Source organism: Trachemys scripta, chromosome 11, assembly GCF_013100865.1.
Source record: "Trachemys scripta elegans isolate TJP31775 chromosome 11, CAS_Tse_1.0, whole genome shotgun sequence".
Taxonomy (NCBI): domain Eukaryota; kingdom Metazoa; phylum Chordata; order Testudines; family Emydidae; genus Trachemys; species Trachemys scripta.
The window spans coordinates 39,938,672-39,951,687 of NC_048308.1; the positions used below are offsets into that span (position 1 = coordinate 39,938,672).

Consider the following 13,016-nt stretch of genomic DNA (forward strand, 5'->3'; position numbering starts at 1 on the left):
TGAAATGCTTTCAACATCCCACTGGCAGTCATATTAAAGCAATGTTACAACTAAATTCATATGCTGGGGTTACCAGAAAGGGAAGTACAGACCCTCAGAGTAGCCTTTGGAATTCTGTACCTATAAAAGCTAACAGACAGGAAGGTTTATTCTACCTGGTGCCAACAAAAATACCAGCGTTAAAAATAAAGTCTTTTCCCCCCTCACTGCTGTTAAGGACTCCTGGTAGTACTTTTAAGGGTTCCAATATGAAATCTACTAAAGCAATCTCAAAGTATCTCTGACTCTCCATATTAGAAACTTATAGTTCATTAATATTTTTCATTTCCTTATTTTTTTCAGTAGTAATTTTCATTTGGACAGTTATCTTTCTCTCTCTAATAGTTGTTGCACCAGCGAGGGTCTTCTTCATTAAGTAAATAACCAACATAATTCCTTTACATATCATTTGGGCTGAAATTGAACTGTATTTTTCCTCTGTATTATATTTATTTATTTATTTAAATAACACTCATTGCAACATTTTAGTTCCCCCCAGATCGGATTCTTTCAAAACATAAATGTTGCTTTTAATTAGAAAAAAAATGCTCAATTTTACTTCAAGATAGATGACTGCTGCTATTAAAAAAGGACACTCAAAGGGTTATTGTCATAATCTTAAAAAGATGTAACTATTCCCTGGTAACCTGAAAGTGAAATCAGTTAAATGAGATTCCTTGCTCAGGTTATACTTCCTCCATTACATGGACACTTGTTTTACTGTAGAGTTGCTTATGAGCTGCAAACTTTAATTTTTTTCCTCTCAGGAAGGAAGATTGATCTTTGCAATAAACCATTAAATAGTGAGTTAGGTCTATGGATTCTATAAACATAGAAGAAAAATCTGGAAGATCAAATTTTGGGCCTAGCAAATAATGCCTGTTGACTTTTTACAAAGACTCTTGACTGCACTCTCATCAGATATAGTCTGATATCGAGGAGACCTGCTTATACCAGGTGAGAATCAGAGATGTAAACCTTAGATTATGCTGCAGTAAGAATCCTATGCTTATTATTACTCCCTATTCTGGATCTCTCCATGCTCCCTGCACCATAGGAATTATCCTGGTAACCCTCTTCCATTGCTCCAGCACTGGGCAGAGGGTTCTTTTGCTATATTTTTAAATTAGTGAGCCATTTGGGTGATGGGGTACTCCTGTGTCCAAATGATGAATGGGCTATGTATGTTTAATTGACCCCTGATGTACCAATAGTCAGAAGTGGGAATCCAATACAGGCAATCAAGGTATTTAGCAGGAGAAGTTAATTGCCTTCACTTTTGAAGTTGGAAATTCCCATTAATAAGTTACCCTGGGGCAGCCACTTCCTGATAAAAGACCCCGTTTTTTAAAACTTTTTGCTGGGGAAGGTCACCTAGCACAGTCACTGACAAGGAAGGAAGCAGGAAGGAGAGAGGGAAAGAAACTGAAGGAGAAAGGGAGCAAGGTAAGGAAAAGATTGTCAGTAAGAAGGAAGCCATGGGCTTCTCTGGCTTGCAAGGCAATAAAAGAGAATTGATAAAGGGAAGAGAAGAAAATGGACAGGAAAATAAAGGGAAAGGACAAAAGCAAACAAAAGATTGAAAGAAAAATGACACAGCTGCCACCCCTTCAGGATCAGTGACTTAATTTACACATCATCTTACATTTTATTGGTTCCCCACACAATGTCCCCCAGCTCGAGCTAATTTGGGGCAGAGGTGAAAGGGCATTCTGCACGGTGACATTCAATGCTGCCAGGCACGGAGGCATTTTCATCATTTGTGTTAATCACCAAACAAAGGTGCTGATCCCACAAAGTGCTCTACACAAACAGACCCATGCATCTTTACAGAACCTCATTGTTGGTGATAGGTGTCATGCTGGTGCCCAGAACTGCTTGTGGGATCAAGGCCAAGCCTGCTGTTACTAGGGCAATCTGCTAAAGGGATACAGAGCTTGCTATGGGCTGAGGCCAGAGGGTGCAGTGTTCCAATTCCTTGCCCCCTAGTCCCCAGAATGTGGATTTGCTTACATGAAAGATGAGACTATGTCATCTCATGTCATATCAGTGTTTGCTTATAGTGAAATAAAATCCTAACTAAGGGTTCTGACCAGTCCAAGCTGTCACCTCAGCTCCAGAGCTCTCAGACACTATGCAGACCTCCCTGACTGAGACTCTACTGTACTTTCCACTCTGATGTGGACAACTCCCACCCAGGACTGGAATCTGCAACGCTGCCCCACTATACTGCCATATATAGCAACTGAACTCTTGGGGATGACACTGAGATGAATTACTGTTAACTTGGCTGAACATAAAATACAAGCTGCCATATCACTCTCTTTTCATCAGTCATCTTGTAACTGCCAGGGTGGGTGGGTGAGGCCCGGAGGAGCTACAGCCAGAAGCCTCCAGGGGTTTTTAATTTTGACTGTTTTAACACACCAAAGCTAACCACATCTTTAGTTTATTTTTTCAGTGAGTTTACAGCTCTTTTCCTTGCAAAGACAGCCTTGAAAAATGCAAACTCTCCAGAGGATTAAACTTTGTTAGTTGTTTTTTCTAAAAATCACAAGGTACGTACAGCCCTTCCTGCAACTAGCTCTTAAAACCTGTGAAATACTCATCTGTGGATCCCTTGATTTTTAATTAGACACCAGACCAGTTTCTCACTACATGTGGGAATTCCTTCTGCTCTTCCAATAGCTGCACAACTGCATTCCTGGCTAGCAGTTGGCTAGTGGCGGCTAGCGGCAGCTAACTCAGCCAGTCTGCTGAGCAGTCAATATGGTCTATGGCCACAAGGTGGAGCAGCTAAGACTAACCTGACATGGAGAGCAAAGAAAACTGTAACAATGCCTTTTTGGAAAAAATGATGTGTCTATGGACTTGTTTTGGGGCTAATGAGTGTCATAAGTTATGTGTGTATATGTCAATGTACACTCTTCAAAAAGCGTTGTGCTGGGTTTATATTTGAGCTTATTACTGAAGACAGTATTTATTTTAAGTCAGAGTTAAAGCCGTTGGTGTTGTGATGAAAGAAGTATTCTCTGTGCTTGATTAGAATGTATCTGCATATCATCATGCAGGCAGTGGAAACTTTTAGGTTCGTAACAAGACATTTTCTTGCTTTTAAATGTTTTATTTTTGTAGGTTAAATGGAATTTCTCAGGTTTCTATTTTATATAGTTTTTATTTCATGTAAGAGGTTTTTTTAAAAATTAAAAAAAAAAAGATAGAACGGAGTTGCTAGATTATTGAATAAGAGGAGTGAATGGTGCTAGTCAAGCTCCCTTTGCTCATTTTGCTTTGCTTTGCTCTGGTCCTGTGGAACCCGGCTTCATTCAGTGTGCACCTGACAAGATATACATGTTCACTAGGGGTGGGATTTTCAGAAGCATTCTGCATTGGCTTAACTCTGCTCTCACTGAACTCAATGGGAGCTTTATTATTGATTTCAGGGGCAGAGCAGTTAGGCCAGCACCGAGGGCTTGTCTACACTGGCAATTTACAGCGCAGCAACTTTCTTGCTCGGGGGTGTGAAAAAACACCCCCCTGAGCGCAGCAAGTTTCAGCGCTGTAAAGCACCAGTGGAAACAGTGCCCCAGCGCTGGGAGTCGTGCCCCTCGTGGAGGTGGTTTTTTAGAGCGCTGGGAGAGCTTTCTCCCAGTGATCTTCCGCGACTACACAAGCCACGTTAAAGTGTTGCCACAGCAGCGCTTTAGTGTTGCCAGTGTAGGCTAGCCCTGAGTGTTTTTCAAAATTCCACCCCATGCAGCTAAGTTAGCCATACATGCATGTGCAGCACAGCCTACTTCCAGGCCAGAAGGGACCATCATGATCATCTAGTCTGACCTCCTGCACATTGTAAGCCATAGAAACTAAACCCACCCACTCCTGTAATAGACCCATAACCTTTGGTTTAGTTACTCAAGTCCTCATATCATGATTAACGACTTCAATCCACTCTAGTTTAAATCAGCAAATGACATACGCCCTATGCTGCAGAGGAAGGCTAAAACTCCCCAGGGTCTCAGGAATAAATTTTCCCCTGGTCAGATTGGCTAACACCGAATATGGCAATCAGTTGGGCCCTGAGTGTGTCGGCAAGAACCACAAGCCAGACAGCTGGGGAAAACTTGATTGTAGTAACAGTAATGGAAGGGGAACATCCACTACTGGATTTGGATTCATCACTTCTTGCTCCACTCTCTGGTTCATCTTCAGGTATTTCACCTGCTACCTGGTAGGACAACAATGGTCCTCTACAGCATCGAGCACACACAAACTGGACTCAACAAATAATGTTATTAAGTCTCTCTACAGTGACCTCCATCACTGAATTCAATTCTAAAACCTCTCTTTATTAACTACCTGTACACATTATTGAACCAATCTCATCAATCTTCATCAGGTAATCCTGAACTCCGACTGCCACTTCAAAGATTCTTCTCCAATATTTAAAGTGAAGTCCTGAATTATTTTTAGCTACTGTATTAAACCAAAATTTTAAGAATGCTAAATTGAGAAGCCATGACTGCATTTTTTAAAATCCTCATTTATAAAGTGTTCAGTGCTCCAAATTTATGATCAATTGATACCACTGTATCAGTTAAGAGATCTGTTTTATTTTCTAAGTTCCTAAGCAGGTGTTTCCCTTTTGATTTTTTTCAGAGATTGCACTGGCAGCAAAATCCCTTCAAGGTTACTGTCCTTATTTGCTTCATTAAATTCTATAAATTAGAGAAGAGTAGCACAGTATCTGAGAGAAAAGAATCTTCTGATTCTCAGTATTGGGACTCACTTTCCATCCCAAGCCCCAGCTACTGAGGCTGTAGAGAAGAATACTCCCAAGTTTTGCTTTCATAACACTCTTTATTTGTGTTTTGGGAAGCATTTTCATTATTAGCCGTTTTAAAAAATTAAATATCGACGTTGTCTATCCTAGAAACATTGCCCTGATGTAACTCAATAGATTATAAATCAATTTAAACCAGTGAAAACCATCATGCAGATGGCCTTTAACCATTCAAACATTGTTTAAATCAGTTTAGCTTGTGTCAGAAATTTACCAATTTAACCCTTCCTTAAAATAGCTTAGGTTAAATAGGTTTAAGTGCATCTACCTTATAGATTTGTGCCAGTTTAATTAGATTGCTTTAAAATCTATTTACACTGGTGCAACACTTCTAGTATAGACAAGGCCTTAGTGCAATGAGGATAATGGTATTTACTCACCTTTGCAAAATGCTTTGAGATTCTTGGACAAGTATTACTACAAAAAAGAGACCAATTTGGATTGCAACATACTCTGTTTTCCTCCTTCATGCATCCCTACATGAAGCCCTTCTTCCAGTGATCTTTCATGGGGAAGACATACTATTTAGACTATATCTACACTGACAATTGAACGACAAAACTTTTGTCTTTCAGAGGTGTTAAACCCCCACCCCCGAAAGAAAAAAGTTTTGCTGCAACAAGTGCCAGTGTGAACAGCACTGCTTGTTGGGGGTAGAAGTTTTTTTGTCAGCAGGAGAGCCGACAAACAGCGGTTATACTACACAACTTTTAACGGCACAGCTGTAAAATTCAGTCTATTGGACTAGGGTTGGCAAGTAGTATAATATTTGGATTTCAATGGTCTTTGGACACCCTAGTCAAAGGACAAATATTGCATTTGATTTTGTTTCCCCACCACTCTTTCTCCTTATAATGGCATCATTGTTAATTCCTTTTCATCTGATATCTTTCCCAATTCTCTATAATCTGTCCTTGTCCAGCCTCATTTTAAATAACCCTTCTGGGCACTTTAAACACGGCTCAATCTCTCATGTCATTTATCGGTAGGCACGCTTGAGATGCTCATGACCATAGAATGTGAGCATTTCACAAGATAAAAGGTGCATCACTTGATCCCTTTTATTTCTTAATCACTCAAGAGATTTTATCCACCACATTGTTCATGACCAGTGTGACGGTTTATGCCCCTAGGATCAAGGCAGCGTGGCCTAGTGGCCAGAATCTATAGAGCCACCCTTAGGCGTAGGGCAGCATGACCTAGCGGCCAGAGTCTATAGAGCTGCCCTTAGGTGCAGGGCAGTGCGGCCTAGTGGCCAGAGTCGATAGCTTTGCCCTTAGGTGCAGGACAGTGTGGCCTAACAGCCAGAGTCTATAGGGATGGGGCGCCCACCAAGGAGTGTGGCGGCCCTGATGGGGGGGGCCCAGGCCCCAACCCAGGGCGTAGCAACTTGCCACTGACTCAGCAGGAGGGTCCTACTGAAACAAGCTGAGGTTTCCCGGGTGGGAGGTACCACTCCGTCACCCTCCCTGGGTCACTTCCTACCAGAGTCCGCGTTGGGGTCTCCCATGAGACTTCGAATTCTCCCTGGTCAGCTGGGCCGGTTGTCTCCTGTGGCTCCTCCAGTCACCGGAGTTCAAGGGGGCCCAGGGAAGCTCTGATTCCCGGCGCCGTCAGAGGCTGTGCCTGGCCCTCTGCAGGAGCTTCCCAGACAGGTCCTTCCCTTGTGGCCTCCAGCCCAGAATGAACTGTGCTTCCTCCCTTTATACTGCTAGAGCATCTGTAGCATGCCCAGTCCCGCCGGGGAGGCGGGACTTCTGCTGTCAATAATATGGGCTTAACCCTGTTTGGGCTAGTGCGGGGTAAGCAGATCCAGTCACAAACAGCAAGAACACGAGTACAAGTATGAATCATATTTGCAAATATCTTCATGCTAGAAGAGCTCTCATGGCCAATTAGAATCATTTTCTTTTATTCGCACAAGAGAGCTGATGAGCCATTATGAAAAGTACACAAATTCATAAAAAAATCAAGGGAAATTTGCAATCATTGAAATTGAAAATAATACGTTTTTATATTCTGTCTAAGTACAATCATTGCTTCCTTTAAATGAAGCTTAAGTCATCCAATCAGAGAACTGAAACCATACCAGGGGCAGTGGGCGACTAGTAACATGCAGTAAATAGCAGATCATGAATAGCAAATATGTATACTGATCAGTTCATGAAAGTTTATGCTAACTTTTTGTTGAACAGTAGAACAAACAGCTAACAAATTCCTAAAACTCACCAACTGTTGGGAGGTAATTAACACATGAAAGTAATGAATTAATCAGATCTATTATTTTCAACAAATAATTCAGGCAGATCTCTATTTTTCACCCAACAAACGTTGTGACAGACTTTCAATCCTCTTTCACTGTGGCGTTAGCATAGTAACTGAGAGCTCTCTTCCAGTAGTCAACAACCTACATGTTCTCTTTGACCTGAGCGCAGCCTCTCTGCTGGCAGCCCCTCCCCATCTGGAAAAGCCATCCTGTATCCCTTCCACTCCACAGTATCAAATCTCCCACCTTCCCCAGGAAGGCCTGTGGAAATGGACAGGCCCTGGCAGCATTCAAACTAGGCAACTGTGACTTGAGCACCTCAGATGATCATGACTGCCATTGTATGGGCATAAGGAGAGAGGTATTTTCTAGGGTAACCAACATCCAAATAATTAACGTTTTAAAGGCCAAAAGCAACACAATAAACTGCAATGGGAAACAAAGAAGAAGCCAAGCAGATCATGGAGCAGAAGGTTAACACTGCTTAACATGCAGGCAGCCATGTTCTGCTCCAGCTGAACTTTCCAAGTGGTCTTCAGGTGCAGCTCCCATCAAGCACATTATAGTAATTACATTACATTACAATGTGGTGACAAAGACATGGAGGGAGGAAGGTACATGTCAGGGCACTCCCCACTTGGCAAGTGAAAATGGGGACAAAGCTTGGTCACCACTCCTATCTATTCCTATCCCTAGAAGCTACATATCTTTCTTAACCTTCAACACACTTGACATAAATGAAGGGGGGAGGGTAGCTCCCTTTTATGGATACCCAGCCAGCCAGTAGCTATAAAATCCCTCTTAGTAGCTGTTCTCTAATTCTTCTACCTGTAAAGTGTTCAAAAGTCTCACTGCTATGCATAGGTAAAAAAGTGAGCGGGCACTTGGCCGAAAGAGCCAGTGGGAAGGTTAGAACTTTTTAAAATTAAAAAACAACTCTCCTTTTGTTTGTCTGTCTGTTGTTGTTCTCCCAGGGAAAGGTGGACAAGGCAGAGCTATGCTGTAAGAAGATGGGCCAGGTATGAAAAAATCATCAGTATCATACCTAGAAACTACTCATGTAAAACCCCAGATATGAAAGAAGATCAGGAAATGTCTAGGAAGAAGGGATTAGGTTTATCCCTTTTATTTCTTTATGGCTTGTGGATTCCTCTCTGCTAACCCCAGGTGCTTTTGTTTTGTTTGTAACCTTTAAGCTTGACCTCAAGAAAGCTATTCTGTGTGCTTAATCCTTGTAGTTCCTCTTTTAAAATCTAGCAATAGCCTGAGTTCCCAGGTGTAGTTTCTTTCTCTTTTTTTATTAATAAAATTTACCTTTTTAAAGAACAGAATTGGATTTGTGTCTTCAGAGGTTTGTGCACATGTTTAATTAGCTGGTAGCAACAGCTGATTTCCTCTCTTCTCCCCCCCCCCCACTTTCTCAGCGTGCGTGTGTGTGTGTGTGTGTGTGTGTGTGTGTGTGTGTGAGAGAGAGAGAGCGCGCGCGCTTGAGGGTACCCACAGGAAGGAATTCCCAAATGCACCTTCCTGGGCTCTCAAAGGGGTTCTGCAATTGGGTGGTGGCAGCATCTACCAATATCAGGTCAGAGAAAAGCTGTAAACTTGGGAGTTTAATACAAGCCTGGAGTGGCCAGTATTAATTTTTAGAATCCTTACGGGCCCCCATCTTCTGCATTCGAAGTGCCAGAGTAGGGAATTAGCCTTGACAACATTAGATGTCCTTGCCACCATAGTCTGCTGTCCCAGTTCCCTGTACCCCATCTAAGCAATCATTAGATAATACAATCTTAAAAGTGGAGAGAGGGAACATTATAACTAAATCTTCCTAAACATACACACCTTCCAGATGGCATTGGAAAGGATCTAGCAGACTTGGTGGATTTCCCCCTAAACTGATATAGCTGTTTATTTCTAATTTTTGCATGCTGTGTAGCACACAATGAACTACACACTGGCATACATAGCCCCAGACTGAATGTGTGATATACTGATAGTGCATTAGAAGAAATGCACTAATGAGATTACTGCATATTTGAATGTGTAAATCCACAATTAAACATCTCTCTACAAGGGAAAATTATATTGGAATAAGCTAAGGTGTGAATTTCAACTGGTATAACTGTGTGTATGGACACTTCTATTCCAGTTTAAGAGGCCCTTTTCAGTTTAGTTTATGTTGCTTTTGAAGTCGTTTAAGCTAAACCAATAAAAGCCACTTTTTATTCCGGAATAAGATCATCAACACAGGGAATTATACCAGTATAACTGTATTGGTTTAATTATACCAGTACAATTGGTAAAACTTTCCCCTGTCAACAAACCCTTAGTCTTCTTCTCCTTTTTGCATAATTTAAAACAAGCCCAACTTTTTTTGTACTCTAATATAATGTATGTGAGAGAGATAATGTATTTCATTCACAGTACAATCAACAGGGTTCTTTAAATAGTCAGAAAGAAACAACATGAAAGGTGAATGCAAAAAAAAGTGCATAAATAAAAGTTGTTTGAGATTTACATGAACAAATTCAAAGTTCTGTGTCTCACAACAACTATATTGCAGCCACACTGCACATATTTTGTGCATTTATCTACATTTTCACTCACATCCCTGCATTAACAATTGCCAGCAATGAAGAAGAACTTTATTTGTTTTCCATTCCTCAGAGGAATCATTTGTATTTATTACCATCTATTGGGCTGATTCGTAATTTTATTGTGATTTTTTTATTCCCCATTTTGTGCTTTTTAAAGGGGTGAAGTCAATGAAGATATGACAAGTTACACCAGCTAAGGATCTGCAGGAGTCTTCAACTGGTGCAAGATATTATTAAAAACTAGACACAACAGAATGCACTGAGGACAGAGTAGAAGTCCTCACGTTACATTTCTTCACTCTTGTTAGTCTAAATGGCACTGGTCCATCCAAAAAACTCATGATAGAGGAACTTGACCTTTTCTATGTACTATCAAGTCTATTTATTTTGTAATTTACATTGTTATTTAAAAAAAGAGCAGCAGCATCACATCTAGTACATAAAATACATACATGAAATAAAACAAGAAGAGAAGGGAAAAACCAACTTGTAGATGACTAAGAAGTGCTTTTTTGTTATTGTTAACTTCAGTATTTGTTTTGGTTATTTGTAATTAATTATACAGATTATGACTGTGATGGAACTACCTGTATAACTTCTCACCAATATAAGTAAAAGGTTCATAATGTAGCTCTATTTTCTGCACAGTGTAAAAGTTGTTTGATTTTATTAATGTTTATGAATAACTGTGACACTTGTCTAGTACTGTTTGTCTAGTACAACTGCCATCTCTTTCTCTGTTAGGTAAATTACCTAATGATATAATTTAATATATACAATAATATTAGCATATAAACATCAAATTGCTATTTGGTCTCTATATCCTGCATTGGCAAAGGAGTGGACTTCAGCCCGAAACCTGCAACTGGCACCAAGTAAGACCCCTGCGCCCACACTGAGGCCCCCTGAAGTCAGTGGGACTCTGCATAGGCACAGGTGTCCACCACAAGGCCTCAGCGGCAATATCAGGACCTACTGTTTGTTCCATTTTCAGCTGTTTTGGTTTACAATCTTGGGCATCCTAAAAGATTGAAACAGGAAATATAAATTCAAATGACAACACTAGCTAAATACAATACCAGCTAGACTTCAGCTGACGAGAACTGTTCAGTACACATGCTGCATTTGGTCTTCAGGGGGTACAATATACTACAATAATTATAATCAGAAAGAGTGAAGAATCAAGTCTGATACTTATAAGACTTTGCACTAACCTCAGAGTCATAAATCGAAACAAATTATTTACACAAGGAGTAAAAAAAACATTAGAAACACACTTCACATAAATGGTAATTATGTAAAATTACTTACTGGAAAGCACTTCTGAATTAAGAGGCATCCATGAGTTGTTTATGAGAGCAATGAAATTGGTTCCAATTAATATTATGTTAATATTAATCATATTAATTTTTGCTTCCTTTGTATTGCTGGTTTTAGCATAATTAGGTAAATGGACTTTGTGCCGCCCAATACCTTTTTAATTGCAAAATAAGTAACATGCACAATAAAGCTTAACAATCTTATTTAAGAGAAACCACATGTTCAACAGTTAAAATTGTAGTCTTTAAATTTTGTTTTCCAACACATTGTCTAATGTTATAAAAAGACTCAAAGCCAACATTCATAACCTCTAGATACTGTATTCTTTCTTGAATTTGTATTATTAAATATAATTATAGAAACACATCTAATTGTTATGGGCAATTAAGCACTATACAGAGCTATTCCCAGAAGAACAGGGGTTGTCTCATTAGCTAATTCATCATTTTGCTGTACAATTCCTCTTGCCAGTAGAGCACTTTTTAAAGCAGCATAACTTTTATTTATATTACCATTCAAATATACTTTCAGTGCAATGTCCATGGCATTGAGCTATCTCAGTAGCTAGTCTTGCGCACAGCACTGTAGTAAAAGCTTTTGGGCTATAAAGAACTAACTGGGGGGAGGGTATTTTTCTTTTGCAAAACCATCAACTTTATAGTAATAATAAGGTGATGTGTAACTAGAGGGCTCATGCCTGAGAATATCTGTAGCCTAATACTGCAGTGCCCAATAACTGTAGCTAGCTATTACTTCACAAGCCTGAAATGAACAGAAGGAGCACACGCCCATAGGCTCTGCCTTGGGAAACAATGGGAGAGACCAGCCTTATCTTGCTAGCCATCATCCCTGTATAAGGAACGTCAGACAGCCCAGGATTATTGTATAGCCACAGACATACCCCCACCCACTCTGCTTTCTCCTGGGAGCAGGATGAGCCAGTCGGAGCCCTACGTGTAAAGACGGGTTTTACTTACCAAACAAGGTTAGGGCCATTGTAAAGGTGCGCCAAGTCGCAGGATCAAGTCAAGGCTGGTCAGACAGCACGGAATGGGCATTGGCCCAGGAGCTCTCCCATCAGCTGGGCGCAGAGGGGCAGGCAGAAAACCCTGCAATAAAAGTTAGACACAGTGTTGTCAGAAGCCCAGCAGGGAAAGCCACTTGCGGCTGCGATGCGCACAGGAGACAGTGGGGAGTTACAACCCAAGGGGGGCTGCTGAGCTAGTTCTCCCTGGCTCAGAAGCCAGCAGTGCAGCGCAGAGAAAGGGGCAGCGAGCAGCAGCAGCAGCAGCTGTTGCCTCAGTGATGAATGCATGGCTATGATAGACAGTGCCAGCCCGTACTCACTCTCCGCCCCCCCACCCACTCACTCACACTGCAGCCTTCAGGCTCCGGGAGCCATCTTGCTTCACCACATGACCGGCTTCTCCTTCTCCTGCCTCCCAGACCAGTCTGCGGATGACTGCGTGAGTTCCCATAGCAACAGGGAATTCATGTGCCACCCCATCCCCAGCCTCCAAGCAGGCCCTGCTAGCCTGAGCTCAGGGACGGGGGGCATACAGCACCGACCCAGTTGTGGCTGGGCCCTGGGGAGGGAGGCAGGCAGGCACTGATTGATTTTGGGGGGCAGGAAACAAACCTGGAAAATCTCCCCTCTCCCAAACTCTGCCCTTTGGCTCTGAGCATGCAGCAGCTGCAGGCAGGGAATACATCTCTCACCTCCCCCAGCTGTGCATCGCTCAGCTCCCTGTGGCTCCAAAGCTTGTCTCTCTCGCCAACGGAAGTTGGTCCAATAAAAGGGATTCTCTCACCCACCTTTTCTTTCTCAACTTTGCAGTGTCAAACAGAGCTAGGGCGACTAAACTGCCAGTATGAAAACAGGGGACAACTGAGGCACCAGCAGGGGCAGGGAGCAGCAGAGGATGGTTACTGTGTTAGGGAGGTATGCACAGGGTGT

At 41.7% G+C, this 13,016-nt stretch overlaps 1 protein-coding gene across 3 annotated transcripts in view; it reads right to left on the bottom strand.

Moving 5' to 3' along the window:
• The window catches only part of CHN1 (chimerin 1), a 156,040-nt gene extending 143,520 nt beyond the window's left edge, over positions 1-12,520 (bottom strand). For 2 of the 3 annotated variants that reach the window (XM_034785637.1, XM_034785634.1), the window contains exons 1-2: positions 12,434-12,520; positions 12,037-12,168 (exon numbers count right to left, since the gene is read on the bottom strand). The gene's annotated coding sequence lies outside the window, so the exon portion shown is untranslated. Of the gene's footprint in view, positions 1-12,036; positions 12,292-12,433 lie in introns of those variants that run through there. The other variant, XM_034785635.1, reaches the window with a different exon arrangement.
• Positions 12,521-13,016: the final 496 nt, after the last annotated feature.